The sequence below is a fragment of the Thunnus maccoyii genome, chromosome 17 (genome assembly GCF_910596095.1).
Source record: "Thunnus maccoyii chromosome 17, fThuMac1.1, whole genome shotgun sequence".
Lineage (NCBI taxonomy): Eukaryota > Metazoa > Chordata > Actinopteri > Scombriformes > Scombridae > Thunnus > Thunnus maccoyii.
Window position 1 is genome coordinate 9726462 of NC_056549.1, and position 13930 is coordinate 9740391.

General features: G+C 40.6%; 1 protein-coding gene across 6 annotated transcripts in view; it reads right to left on the reverse strand.

The window, feature by feature from the left end:
• Positions 1-13930, reverse strand: part of LOC121882010 (neurexin-3b-like) — a 392732-nt gene that overhangs the window by 205676 nt on the left and 173126 nt on the right. The window lies entirely within an intron of this gene.

Genomic DNA, 13930 nt, shown 5'->3' on the forward strand with positions numbered 1-13930 from the left:
GATTTGTTTCTCAGTCATTTTCTATTTCAGCTCCAATTTATCCACACTGAAACGGAGATTGTACACAAATGCGTGACTATATTTTGGTTTGATTGAACATCTGCCGACTGAGTCAAATGTGAGAAGCAATGGCTATATTATTAGTGAGTAATCCCCCGTATAGTTCAAAAAGAGCAGTCTTTGTGAACACAGGGTGAAACCCCTCCGGAGTATCTGTGACCCTGTGAGAATATACTCAACATCACACCTATTTACCCACAATAAATTCACCCCAACCCCCTAATCCATAAAAGTAGAAAGCAGCTTTACTTTATAGTCAAATACAACCAAATACCGCAGAAAAGGAGAGCAGAATATTGTCAATTGGAATCCACTGAGGCGGAAAATTAATGTTTTTTCTTTTCTTTTCTGGTGAGGAAGACAGGCTTTTTCTTGATATATAAGGCAGTGTGTGCGCGCAGGAAACAGCAACACTGTTAGAGGGAGCGCAGCTGTCAGCAAACAGATTTTACTGCTGTGGGATTACCGATAATCCTGGAAGATTTGACAGTAAATCAACACAGGTGACCCGAACGCCGAGGAGGACTGGAGAGGGGGGGAAAGAGAGAGAGAGAGAGAGAAAAAACGGAAGGAGAGACAGACGAGCTGGTGGGAATAAGGGCAGCAGAAAACTGTGAGAAAAAAAAAAAAAACGTCAGGAAGCAAACAGAGAGAAAAAGAGGGAGGGATCTCGAAGATTAAATGCTGTAAAGCCAGTGTGTGCCACTTGCTTTCAAAATATGCTTGCGTTATGTTCGTGTGTACATACACGTCTATGTGAAGCGCAACACAAACAGCGGCGTAGCTGTCAATGCAGTTAACGACTACACTTAATCTCCTGAACATGACACACAACAAAGTAATCACCACATACTTTGTCAAGCTCTAAATCTACCGATAGTGCACCACAAAATACTGATGACGTTCATTCCATTTTTAAACATATTAAAAGCTTGGCTACCTGCGAAAGTACATTATCATATGAACACACTTGAGATGCATCGGACACAAAAGAGAGACAAGAGAGTGTTTGAGTATGCTAAACATGCTAATATGACTCATGGCTTGAGGGATCATTTCTGTTAGCTCTTTTTGTTTGCATGTGATTATAAGCTAAGCACTAGATCTGAAGAGAGAAATTCTAGTGAAACACGGCGCAATCTATCTCTCTGAATAATGTCAATCAGCATCAGCCGAGTTGATTTAAACCCAACTCAACTGAAATTATGATAAACATCAAAATGAAAAAAACTGATATTACCATAAACATCAAATGTAAAAACAGAACTGACGAATTATATTCCACGGAGATGTTGTATCTGCCCTGTAGCTCAAAACCCAAACTTGAACCTCCATTAAGATAACACGGATTTCTCTGAAACACTGATGTTTTTATGTTTTCTTCTGAAGCAAAATACCTTGCATTTCACTTTCACCGAGCTTTTAGACTACTCTTGGGCAAGAGAACAAACTGAATATTACATGAAAGGAGAACGAGAGAAGAGAAAGATGCTTTAATGCTGCTCATTTGCAAAGGAGAACTTTTTTTTTTTTTTTTTTTTCCTGGTCTGTGATGGTCACTGTGCAATCCTTAGATGTATATCGCTCAAACTTGCCCGAGTTCCAAGACAGTCTGTCTCTGTCTTTGAGACATATCAAGTAGAGTTTTCTCTACATGGAAAGAATAATTAAACTCTGTGATTTTTCACTATACAAGGTCTACTTTAGACAAATCAGGCTATTCTTAAACTGTGAAAACCTGTTTGTCTCATGAAAACCTTTGTTTGCTTGGTAGTGAAAGTCTTAACAAACTTTCTGCAGCAGCACAATGTTATTCTGGGACACACTAATCTTACAATCAACCAGGCCCCCGATCTGTTTTGGGATTATGATTTTGTCTGTTCCACTGCAGGCTAATCAATAAGGTAATCGAAATGATGTTATAAAAGAGGAACTGACTACTGCGGTTATGTGTACCTCATCTCTTCCTTTGTTATGGCTGTGCTTTGCTACGCTATCCCTCTGCCTATCAACAGCCTTATGGGGCCCATTCATAATGCACGCACAGGGGACTGTAACGACTCCATAAAGCCGAGATGCTCCATCTCTGCTGCGGGATGGTGTATTGATCGGGCCTGGTAGGGAAACGAGGGAGAGGGGCGAGGGGAAAAGGCTGGTGGGTGGAAGCGAGAGTGCGTGCGCAGACACACACACACACACACACATATAGACTATCTCCTCCCTAATCTACTTCAGATCAGTGCTCATGTCCTCTTGGCCTCGGCCACAGCTGCTGTCAGCTGCTGATTTAGCCAGGTGTTAATGAAGAGGCAGGGTAATTCCACTGAAGTGAAGAGACGATACACACACACACACACACGTGCACACGCACACACACAAGGAACTCATGAAGCACACAAACAATGCAACTGTACACAGAAAATTTAGTGCAAATTAATGTAACAACAGAGGGTGAGTAAATATTATAACTGGATGAGTGACAGCACTGCTGAAACAAAGGATAGAATATTCAGTCATCATTAGTGGGAATCAATATGAGCCTAAATTACCATTTTATGAAAACTGAAATGTGACAGTGCACCGATATTAAAGGATTAGTTCACCCTAATCACTAACAACATACTTTCCCACTTACACCTATTGCTATCTAGCTGTGCAGATATTTTCTATGTGCCTGGGTTTTGAAATAGATCCACCATTAAAATATTCTGCCTTCATCCCAATGAACTGGAAGTGAATGGCATTCAGAAAAATTACTTTTGACAAACACAGCGGTAATATGTTGGGAACTATTTTCTGCTCAGCTCACAGCGAGGTCTGTGGATTATCCTGAGTAACTAAGATGTTTCTGGAACTTTTTTCTTTTTTTTTTTGCAATGAGCTATGCAAATGAAATTCCATTCACCTCTATTGTATTGGGGTGGCAGAAGTTTCAGTAGTGGATATCTCAAATCTCAGCCTGTCGACACACATAAAACCAAAACTATCACTGGAAACTATTATAGAGGATAAATAAGAGACATATTTTTTTGTGATTTGGGTGGAATGATCTTTCAATGTGAAAAACTTCAAGTGTAGGCTGCCAAGCGTGTTCAGCCATGCCACAGGATACACTATTCTTTACAGAACAGTGAGGCTACACTTGTGAGGCTCATACTCTCTCTGCACATACTGCTACTGCTGCTGCTGCTTCACAGCTCAAAATGCCTCTACAGTTACAGCCCTACAGCCACCTCCACCACAGCATCCATGAAGCATGTTGGCTCTGATTCTTTGCTTCCTCCTGGGGAGGCAGTTTGCCTTCGCCACGTTCCGCTTTGTGTTAAGATGTATGTATTGCAGAAAGTGAGAGCCTTGACAGCGAAAATCAACTATATACACAGTATTTTGCTGTTTTTTTTTGTCAATTTATTGGTTTCCTGAGACATCAAACTGAAATAGAATCATGACACAAAATAAACCGCAGCTAGAAAAATATATAACAAAGTGTTACGTTATTAGATTCCTCTCTAAGATTCTTCTCTGCACCACAAGGACCCTCATTCAGGACCTTGACTGTCTCAGCCCATCTTCACACTTCACACTCTCATCGACTTCAACTCTCCAAACGCCCAAATACTGCATCCATGACATTTGAGCCGGTGTCAGGGTTGACACCAAAACTTTGAATGAACTTAAATTCCATGTCGGTCCTTCGTGGTTAAAATATTGTAGCAAACCTCAGAATGCTTCCACCCTGACTGACAGAAACTGTAAACAAGTCTTCTGCGGGGTCAAGATCTGCTGATGATTACTGCTGCATCCATAAGACACAACACTGCTTCCCAGATACATGACTCTGAATAACCTCCAGGCTGGTAGTATTGCTGGTAGCATTAGCCTGCCCTGCTGTCTCTTGCTGTGTAGCACTTTAAAAACTCATTTTAGTGTTTTTAAGTCATTTAGTTTTATTAAAATATCTTACATAACACCTTTAATAATTAAGTTCTATGTTTTCAGTTTTATTCTACTTTTTATGCTTGTTAGCCTCTGTCCTTTAACCAGCTCAGCAAACTAAGCTTTAAAACAACTGATTTTAAAGAGCTGTTCAAAGGATTATATGTTACATGAAAACATTACTCAAATACAAAAAACTGTCAATGCAAATGGAGATACTTTCCAGGAGTTAAAACAATCATTGGCCCACAAAGAATTTTGAGATCAGCTAGCAGTTTATCAAATGTCGCTGAAAGCACAGATTAATAAATTAGTATTTGACTAGTTTATACGATTGATTTTAGACTTTTTTAAATGTTCTCAGTGAGCCAGCAGTGTTACAGGAATATCCTGATATTCTGTATTCCACTGCGTGATCAGAAGACAAACTCTAGCATTGTATGTATTTAACTTCCTTTGGAAAGTTAGTGTAAGATCATCTCATAAGTCCTACGGTGAAATCCAATACTGCTCAGTTCTGACAGCAGAGAGGAGAAGCTGAAGCAAGGAGATGTGAACTTGTTTTCTGTACTTACATCCTGTTCTTTTGTAAGTAAAAGTTTCTAAATAGATCTGAAAAAGGCCTCAAAAAAGGAAGATTAAGAGTCGACCTTTCAAAAGAGTATGACCTACTGTAAAAAAATGGCTCTAAAATATTATTAATCTCACATGCTATCAGTTATCATAGGTGTAAATGGAGTCTAGAGTTTAAAAAATAAAAACTATAATAAAAAAAACTTATTTTTATAATATTATATAATGCAGGGTTTAGAATTACCCGGCATCTAGGTTACAAATTTATGCATAAGGTGTCACCTTGAGCCAAACAAACAATGTTTACAACGCCACAGATTAGCCTTTAGGCGACGTGGGTGAGAGGTGAAGGCCTTCCATTAAATTCTGAGGTTTGTACCCATCCATCACTGTTTGGCCTTCTAAGGGGACATAAAAAAAAAGTGAAATAATTAAAAGGACAGGGTGACATTTGCATTTTTATTGGAGGGGAAAACAAGCATTGCCTGAACATACTGTGGTGACTAACACAAAATCACTCTCCGTTTTTTTTTTTTTTTTTTTTAAATCCTCGCACCTTCTGTCCTCACATCCTTGCTTCCCTGCTTGTTACTCAGCATCTCCCCGTTCTTCCACCTCCTGGTTACAGCTCCTCCTCCCCCAGCAGAACGCTCGATGACAGCGCATGCCCCGGCCACCCCCACAGTCTGACACAAGTTGCCACTACACAGCTCCAGTGCCACAACGGGTGCCCTGCGACGCCGGATGGAGGGGCTGGATGGCGTGAGAGCTGATGGGGGGGGGGGGGGGGGGCGGGGAGGGGGGGGAGGGGTTGCAGAAAGCACTGACTGCATGGCGCTGCAAACATTAGGCTGACTGGCGAGTGAGTCGGGTGGCTGCCCACTGGCCCTCGGTCACGTGACATGCGGCAGCCCACATGGCAAAACACGAGCGTGGGCGGGACATGTGTGTGTGAGTGTTGTGTATGGATGACATCCCATATAGCCTAGGGGGGCAGATGAGTGCAGTGGAGACTGAACAAGAGAGGGGTAGTGATGGCAGCACGCAGCATCTCTTTTGTTGTCAGACAGAGGGAAAAGGGAGGTATTCGCTCACTGCAGCAGCACATGCCTCCATCCACCTATTCATCAGCTCTTCCTCTCTTTCAAAGTGATGCTTTTTTTTTTTTAATATTGTTCTTTACCCTGATGGTTAACAGAGACCAAGATGCACCAACGATCCTGGCTCAGCAGCCTCTGAAGCGCTCTAGCCAGACATTACCAACACAGTCAGACAGAAATACTGACGCACTCTCATCTGAGCAATGGCCCAAACTCAACTGAATCATTCCCTCATTATCTGGGGATATTGAATCCAAAGGAAGAGGTGGAGGGGGCAGGAAGGAATAAATGTGGTGTAGGAGAGAATGAGAGAGGCGCAAAGACAAAAAAGATAATACAAAGGGAGTACACATAGGTGAGGGTGAATGCAAATACACACAGGCAGTAAAAAAAACCACACATCTTGGGCGTAGTGCAACGATGAAAGAGATAGTGTGAATGAATAAAGATATGAAGGAGAGATTACAAGGCGAGTCGTGAGCAGTTTGCATGGTTCTGTGTAGCAGATGGCATCATGCCTGCTTAATGGAGCAACGTATGATGAACAGTTGAGGACCACACAATACTACCACTACCCGGCCACATGGTGAATCACCTCCAAGATTCTGTCCACCCAGTGCTCTCTCTCAAGGGCCAACTCACGCTGAGTCACGCTCACCCCGATAATATTAGAAACACATGGAAAACGCAACCGCCTCGGCATCACGGCTCACGATGTAACATGCAGTCCTTACATTAAAGCATCTGCCTTGTTAAAGCTGCACTTATCAACGTTTTTATATGAACAATGGGTCATAAGACTATATATAATGTGAAAGGGGTCGCTCGTAGTGGTGAACCACCCACAGAGGATTATAACCCAACTCCGCAGTTCCACTCAACTCTGAGTTTTAGCAGCTTTCATCTTGTTCTAGTTCTCTGACCTGCAATTTACTGTTTTGGTTCAGTCTCACTGCTCTCATCAACCTCGCTTCCAGTTCATGTGAGCAGTTGTTTGCAGAGAAAAATGACAGACAGACAAAGTTAAAGTCTAGCTTGTGAACACAGTGGAGCTTTTAGTAGATAGAAAAGGCAGTTTGTTTTTTTTTCCCAGAACCTGGTGGAGACCAAAATAGAGCTAAAAGGAGAGTGAATATCAGACTTATATTCATCAGATTGCCAGAAACGCAACTCCAAATGAATGCTAATGTCACTGTATGTCTGCTGGATGTGTAAACAGGCAACAGTTTAAGACCGTAATATGTCATACATGTGATTTTCAGCTTGTTGTGGAGTTCCGCCAGTTCCGCCAGTAAGTGGCCATAAAACATGATTAATGCAACTTTAGTCATCTACTGGTGTAAGATTTATATTATGGTTAGGGTATATAATGTATGTGAAAATGAACGCAATGCCACCATTGAATTTTTAAAATTGACAGATAAGAATCTCTTAACGAAAATCTTTGATTTAGATTTTCTTTCATTGTTTTCTACATATGGAACATAGGTCCAAGTGAGGGTAGATGCTTCATAGCTAATAAAATGTTTTGCGAAAAAACAGGCTAACCTACTGTACCTGTGTACTGTTCAGTATCTGTGTACTAGATTTATTCTTTTTACCATGTTGGGTATGTCATGTTGGCCTGTACTGGAGGAGGAATGAGGAAGCTCAGGTGAGGATTAGTTCATCCCCTGCGTGGGAATTTACTGTGTCATCGACATACAGCCACAACACTGTCTTAACCCTACTAAAAGGCCCCTTTTTCACTGAAGACATATTTACACGTCCCAGCCGGAGAAGCACAAGTTTAAATAATAAAATGAATGCCTAAATTCCATTTAGCTACTTTAGTTTCAGGATCCTCGTATTGCACATGCTGGCTCACTGCTTTCTGGGACACTTCAGTAGACTTGGGTCATTATTAATGCAACTACTAGCTCCAGGAAAACACTTCTCTTATTCAAAAATACAAATACATCTCCCCCTCACTTCAGCATGCTGGATCCAGGAACTTTTTCCTGGATCAGACCAGAATGCAGGTTAAGTAACACATGTAAGAACCTCATTACTTTAATGCTGCAAATGTGTTAGTGTTTAGAGCACCTATAAAAACTATATACGGCTGACATGCTGGCTTGCAGTACTGGCCCAACAGCTCATCTATATTTAATGCTTTGTGCAGGACTGACTTCCATGGCTGTCAAGAGCTGCAATTCAACAAATCCTCCCATGTTGCAAAAGAACAAACATTAATACCCTAATGGTATGAATACAATACCATGTGAAGGAGAATTTCCATCACTGGGTGTATGCTGTGGTTTTTGAGTCATTCCTCCTTGCTGCACACCAAGCAAACTATATATTTTTTAAATTTATAATACCTTGATGATACAAACACATATACTCATTTTAAAGGGGCATCCTCCTTTGTATCATGTATCAGTTTGGCACTTTTTGTGCTTAATTAAACATTGGAAACTACACATTGAAAGAAAACAGTAATGTAAGCCCTTAAAACAAAACACAGCCAAGGTATTAATGATCATTACAGGCACATTTGTGTCCAAGCTTAGGATATAAATTATTCTTGGAGCCGCAGGTAAAAGTACAGGTATTGCTGGGTCAGTGTGGAAAATGTACTGTATGTACTGTACACGTACATCTGTGTGTAAGAGACTGTGTGTCCAACCAGTTTGAGGATAGACAGGGATGAATTAGCCAACATGGTAATGACTGGAGGAACAGCAGTCTGAGCCACTCAGTAGAATCATAAAACAATGCAGATAAGGTGACTTTCTCTTAGCCATCACCCAAACGTGTCTGCATGTGTGTGTGTGTATGTTTGTGTACAACCACACAACAAAAGGATAAAGTAGAGAGACAATAATGGTCTGATGGAAGCTAGCCTGGCTAAATGAAAGGCATGTTGGAAGGTGCTCAACTGAGCTTGGCAGCACATCACTAGACTTACTAGCTCATGTCAAAACTGAGAAGGTTGTGATGGAAGAGAAAAACAGCCAGGATGAGACGGTGGAGAGCGGCCAGCCTGAGACACAGTCGCATATTAATGTCCCTAGTAAACTTACAAATGTTATGAAGGCTTTTTAAGTGCCATGAAAATAAAATATGAATTTCTGTCGCCATCTGTCCATCAGCTGAGCTAAAATAAACTTCCTGAGTAAAAAATATCCACAAGAATTTGTTTTGTTTTTTTCAAATAGTACACCAGCTACCAAAGAGGCATATGCAGTAAAATTCATAGGAAAATTGGCTAAAATGACCACAATACATGATATTGTTTTGATAGTGAAATACAATCAAAATATTCAAGCAGTGTAAAATATATTCTTTAAGTAAAGCACTGTACTGTACCACAGTTGGTGGTGGTTACTTGGCACAAAGGTATAAGGTTGTGGGTGCGACTCTTTTAAAGAGTTTAGTCTGATGCTGTGTTTCCTTCTATATATTGGTGAAGTGGAGCATTGCAATGTCACTTGTGTTTCATTCATTTCAGTCAAATTAGTATCAAAATTTTGTGGACTGTTGTGGAAAATTTTTTTGGGTGAAGTTGCAAGAGGGTGGTATCAAAACTAGAGTTCCAGTGGAGTTTATGCTAATGATGATTTGACAAAAGTGTCTATTATATTTATGTAATATAATGCAATTCTACGCGCTCGCTGTAAGCATTGATAAATGAAAGAGAAGCGGTTTCTTTGGTTGATATCTGATCTTAGATAGAAACTTCCATCGGTTTCTTCACAGCATAAAAACAGAGGATCAATTAATTATCACAGTGTCGGATTTCCCCATTTTATATGATCCATCTGTTGTTGAGTACTGTACAGAAACAAACTGAGACAAGGAGCTGCATGGACTGAAACTGACACCACACCCAGTTTCACTAGTGTTTTAGATGCAGGCCAAAACTATATTCTGCTGTTGCTGCTGTTAACAACATATTATTGCTGCTAGTAAATGCTATTCATGTTTTCAGCTTGTAGTGTTGCAACAGCCACTGCCAGGGCTGTGTGCCTGTGTTGGTTAGCCTGGGTTGCTGGGCATGTTTATCCTGGCCCAATATGAGCTGCTTTCCCATTTCTCAAAAAACCTCTGTCTGCCATAGTAGCAAAATATGGTAACAACTTTTTGGCAGCATTACAGTCACCACTACATCAGTCTTATAATTTAAACAGAAGTGGCCTTCCCTTTTAAATAGCAAGATAAACTCATTGATAATGAGAATAATTAGTTTCCAATGTTCCAAACTGCAGGCCCCACAAAGACACACACTTGTGCAGAGTGCCAAGTAAAAACATAAACTGCAGAAATCGATCTACACTTTTTTTTACTCTCTGAAGAGCCACAAGTCCTCCCTTTATTATCATAAACAGCTGCAGAATAAGTAATGTTGAGCAAATTGTAAATAACAGGGCACCTAATATATTTTCTGGCTGTACTCACAAGCTCTAAGAGCCAGCAAATACATTATAAATGTCCCAAAACAACAACACTTTTCGTGTTTCATCATAAGCAAATACTTCTTTCAGATTACTGCCCATTGGGAGGCGCTTTAGCGGCGCACTCAAGCCAATGCTGCAAATTACATGTGACAAACTGTGACAAACATGTGACAAACTGCAGTAAATGTTATGAATAAGTTTAAGCAAGGAAATATTAAAAGTCTGATACTTCCTCTGCCAACTCAGCAGCTTTAATTGATAATGCAATTTTATTTTCTTCCCCTTTCCCTTCCTTCCAGGGAAAGAATGCTGATTTTTCCCATCTACATCTAAAAAAGCTGCCCTGGTTAAGTAAATACTAGGAAAGCAGTTGTACGTGTAAGTTTATGCATAACAGTCTTGAAACATTGATGCAAATGAAGATATAATGTTTCACCCTAACAGTATAGTACTTCACATACTAAACTAGTCATGCACCTGTTTTCTATCTGTATTGATGGTGGGGGTGGCAGTGCGTGCAGGTGCTGCTGCCAGTTTTTGCTCTCGACGGCTGGTGAGAAGTTGATAGTGGAAGACGAGCTTTTGAACTTTCTTTTCGTCAAAATGAGGACACTAAGCTACGATGAAATTGTTTTGCTGGTTTCAAACAATTTCTCATCTGAGTGGATTGAAGAGTCCAAGAGGCTTCTATTTGAAGTCTGCCCGAAAACTATGCAAGGCTGTGTCTAGCACAAAGGCCCACAGAAGGACATTAAAAACATCAAGGCATGTTTGAAAGTGCTTAATGTGTGCAGAGAAAACATTCCCAGGTTTGTTTCGCACTACTTGGACGAGCTTCCACCTGTCGGGTTTGGCAGCATGGACGCCTTGGCGCTGCTAAGCAGAGTGCAGCAGTTGAGCTGAGAAGTTTCTACCTTGAGGAGGGTCCTGGAAGCACAGGCAAGTGTGAGGGAGAAGCTGGGGGCGGCTACTGTGGCTAAGGATCGCTGGATGTCAGCAATCGAGAGGTACCATGGTCCTCCTGGCTTGGACTCTGGGACCAGTGCTTCTCGGGAAGGAGAGATGCAAGGCCAGACTCCACTCGCCAGGAGGAGATACTGGATAAGGCAACGACGAGGACACTGCCCCAAACACAATTGCGGTCCCAGCAGTGGAGCGTTATTGTGAAAGAAGGATGGCAACTATAGTGGGTACCCCAAAATGCAGCCACGAAACCAAAACCCTGTGCTATACAAGCTCATTGGAAATGAGAACAGAAGAAAACGGGGTAATTGGTTCCAGCACTGATAGTAACAATCAAGTGGTTAAAACCAAGCTGGTGAGTGTGTTTGCTACTAGATTCTCCCCTAATCTTGATGCTGACACTCTACTTAATTATTTGACTTGAGAAATTGGGCAATAAATCAGAGACATGTTGGAAGATTGATTCAACCCTGAACAGATTCATTTCATGTCACTGCCAAATGTAATGAAGTTGCTGATATGTTGCTTAGCTAAACAAGACTTGGAAACACTAAATTCTTCACATAAAGGCTTTTATGGGGTTGGTGAATCCACTACTGACCGTAGCACTACAATAGTCCAGGACAAGACACCGGGTGGAGTTGCCATTTTAGGGAATAAGAAATATGATCAGCTGGTCAATGTGGTAAGATTGGATGTTGATTGGGCTATTGGAATAGTTTAATTGTAATGATAAAAAGTTAATCATTTTGAACATTTATACACCTTTTGAGTGTTACCAAAATGAGGATGAATACCTCAATAGATTGGCATGTGACATGTCTTTTATTCAGGACAGTGCTTCCACTTGCATCTATGCTGTTGGAGATATGAATGCTAATGTCTCTGATGTTAATTCTTTATTTGCTAATCACTTAATGCAGTTTTGCTCTGATGGTGGTTTGATCCTCTCTAGTAAGGTGCTTATGCCTGATAATAGCTATACTTATATTAGGGAAGCTAGGCACACAACCTCATGGCTTGATAACTGAATATGCATAGCTGATGCACATGACTCTTTAGATGCCATGAGGATTAATAATGATGATGATGATTGTTAAATTTAGGCAATCTGCCTATGTTATCGTCTGTGGATAGCAACATAAGTGCAGGGAAATTAGACTGGTCTAACTTAACTAAGAAGGGTCTTAAAGAATAAATTTTTTTTGGACTGACGCCTTATTGAGAAGTACTGAAATACCAAAATATGCCACTGGGTGTTGTGATATGAATTGCAAGAACCCACAACATAGTAATGAGTTTCATGTATTTTCTATGTATGATTCTACAGTGGAGACTCTCTTAATATCAAGCAGGCCTTTTTTATAAACTTAAGACTTATGTGTACAATGCTAAGACGAGTTGGAATGACTGTAGAAGAGCTTCATGCTGAAGCTAGAGGCGCTTTTTAAAGCATGTGTTGAGTCAGGTAGAAAAAATATAGACTCTTAAGTGAATATAAGAAACGTGTAAATGTAAATTTTAAATATAGCTGCAAGCGGCAATGATCGGTATCCAAGCAGACTGCGAGCAGTTGGATGCTTATTCAACTTAATATGACCTCACTTGAAAATATAACACATGCATGAATTGCTACATTGGCCACCTGGGTATTCCCAGAGAAGGTGACTTAGTGATTACACCACTGGGTAGACGTGGTGCTGCACACCTTCTCACAACTTGAGGCAATGACATCACATGCAAAACTGGAGTATTTCCATCTATTTAAACTTTAAAAAAATCACAATTTGGGGATAAAATTCTGAAAACAATCACACATCAACCTGCTTTTCTCAAGTGTACTGTCGAATATTTTGGTGAAATTTGTTTAAAAATATGATGAAATAGAAAAAAAAATTACAGCAAGATATTGAATATCACTGCAGACTCACTGTTTGACCAATCTGAACACCATTTGAAACACTTGATAACTAGTATCCAAAGAATGTTTGTGTCACTTTTGGTAGCATACGAATGAAGACTTGTGGCAAGTATAGATGTTAATTGATTTTGCACATCATAATTCAGTTGCCTGGGTTCAGACCTTTGAATCTGCTCACTCCAGTGACTCCAATTGACTGATTTTGTCGGTCTGGCATCTTGACATGAAACAGCAGTTTCTCGGATGAAAAAGCAATTGATCCAATGAGCTCTGCGGGGGACTAACAATTAGCCAATCAGCGCCACGGGCGGGACCTACGCCGTTGTCAAACTGTTGTCAAGCATTGTCAAGCTGTACACCGGAACCAAGGAGGAGTAAAACTAGGCAGTGCTGATCAAATATGAATCAAGATTCTGTTACTGCATCGCCTATTTCTCGCCTCAAATGTTTTCAGAAACATATTATAGTGTACTGTTTAGCTGTACTATAAGAGAGCTCGTCACCCAGCCACCATTTTGAAAATGGATGAGCCAAAATCAAGCACCGCCCCAACTCGCAGTACTTCACCCACCACGTCACCATCAGCCAGAGCGTTTAGTGGTAATCGCATCGAATCCACCTCCCCCATGAAAATCAGTTTGAGTGGAAGCAATGTCAGACTGATGATGGAAACGGTGTGTAAAGAGTTGATAATTCTGTCTGATATCACACAAATAATTCAGTGGATGTGCTTAAAAGAATTCAGCTCTCTAGGATGTACAGGTGATTTATTTTGATTTTTTGAAGTTTGGAATGTGAAATATCTAAAAATTTCTCAGTTGCTGCAGAAACATTACTATGATCTATTCAACTGTGTTAAAAGCAATTAATTTATAGTCAGGAACATAGATAATAATGTGACTGTTACCCCACAAGAAGTCCACAATGCAGTCATG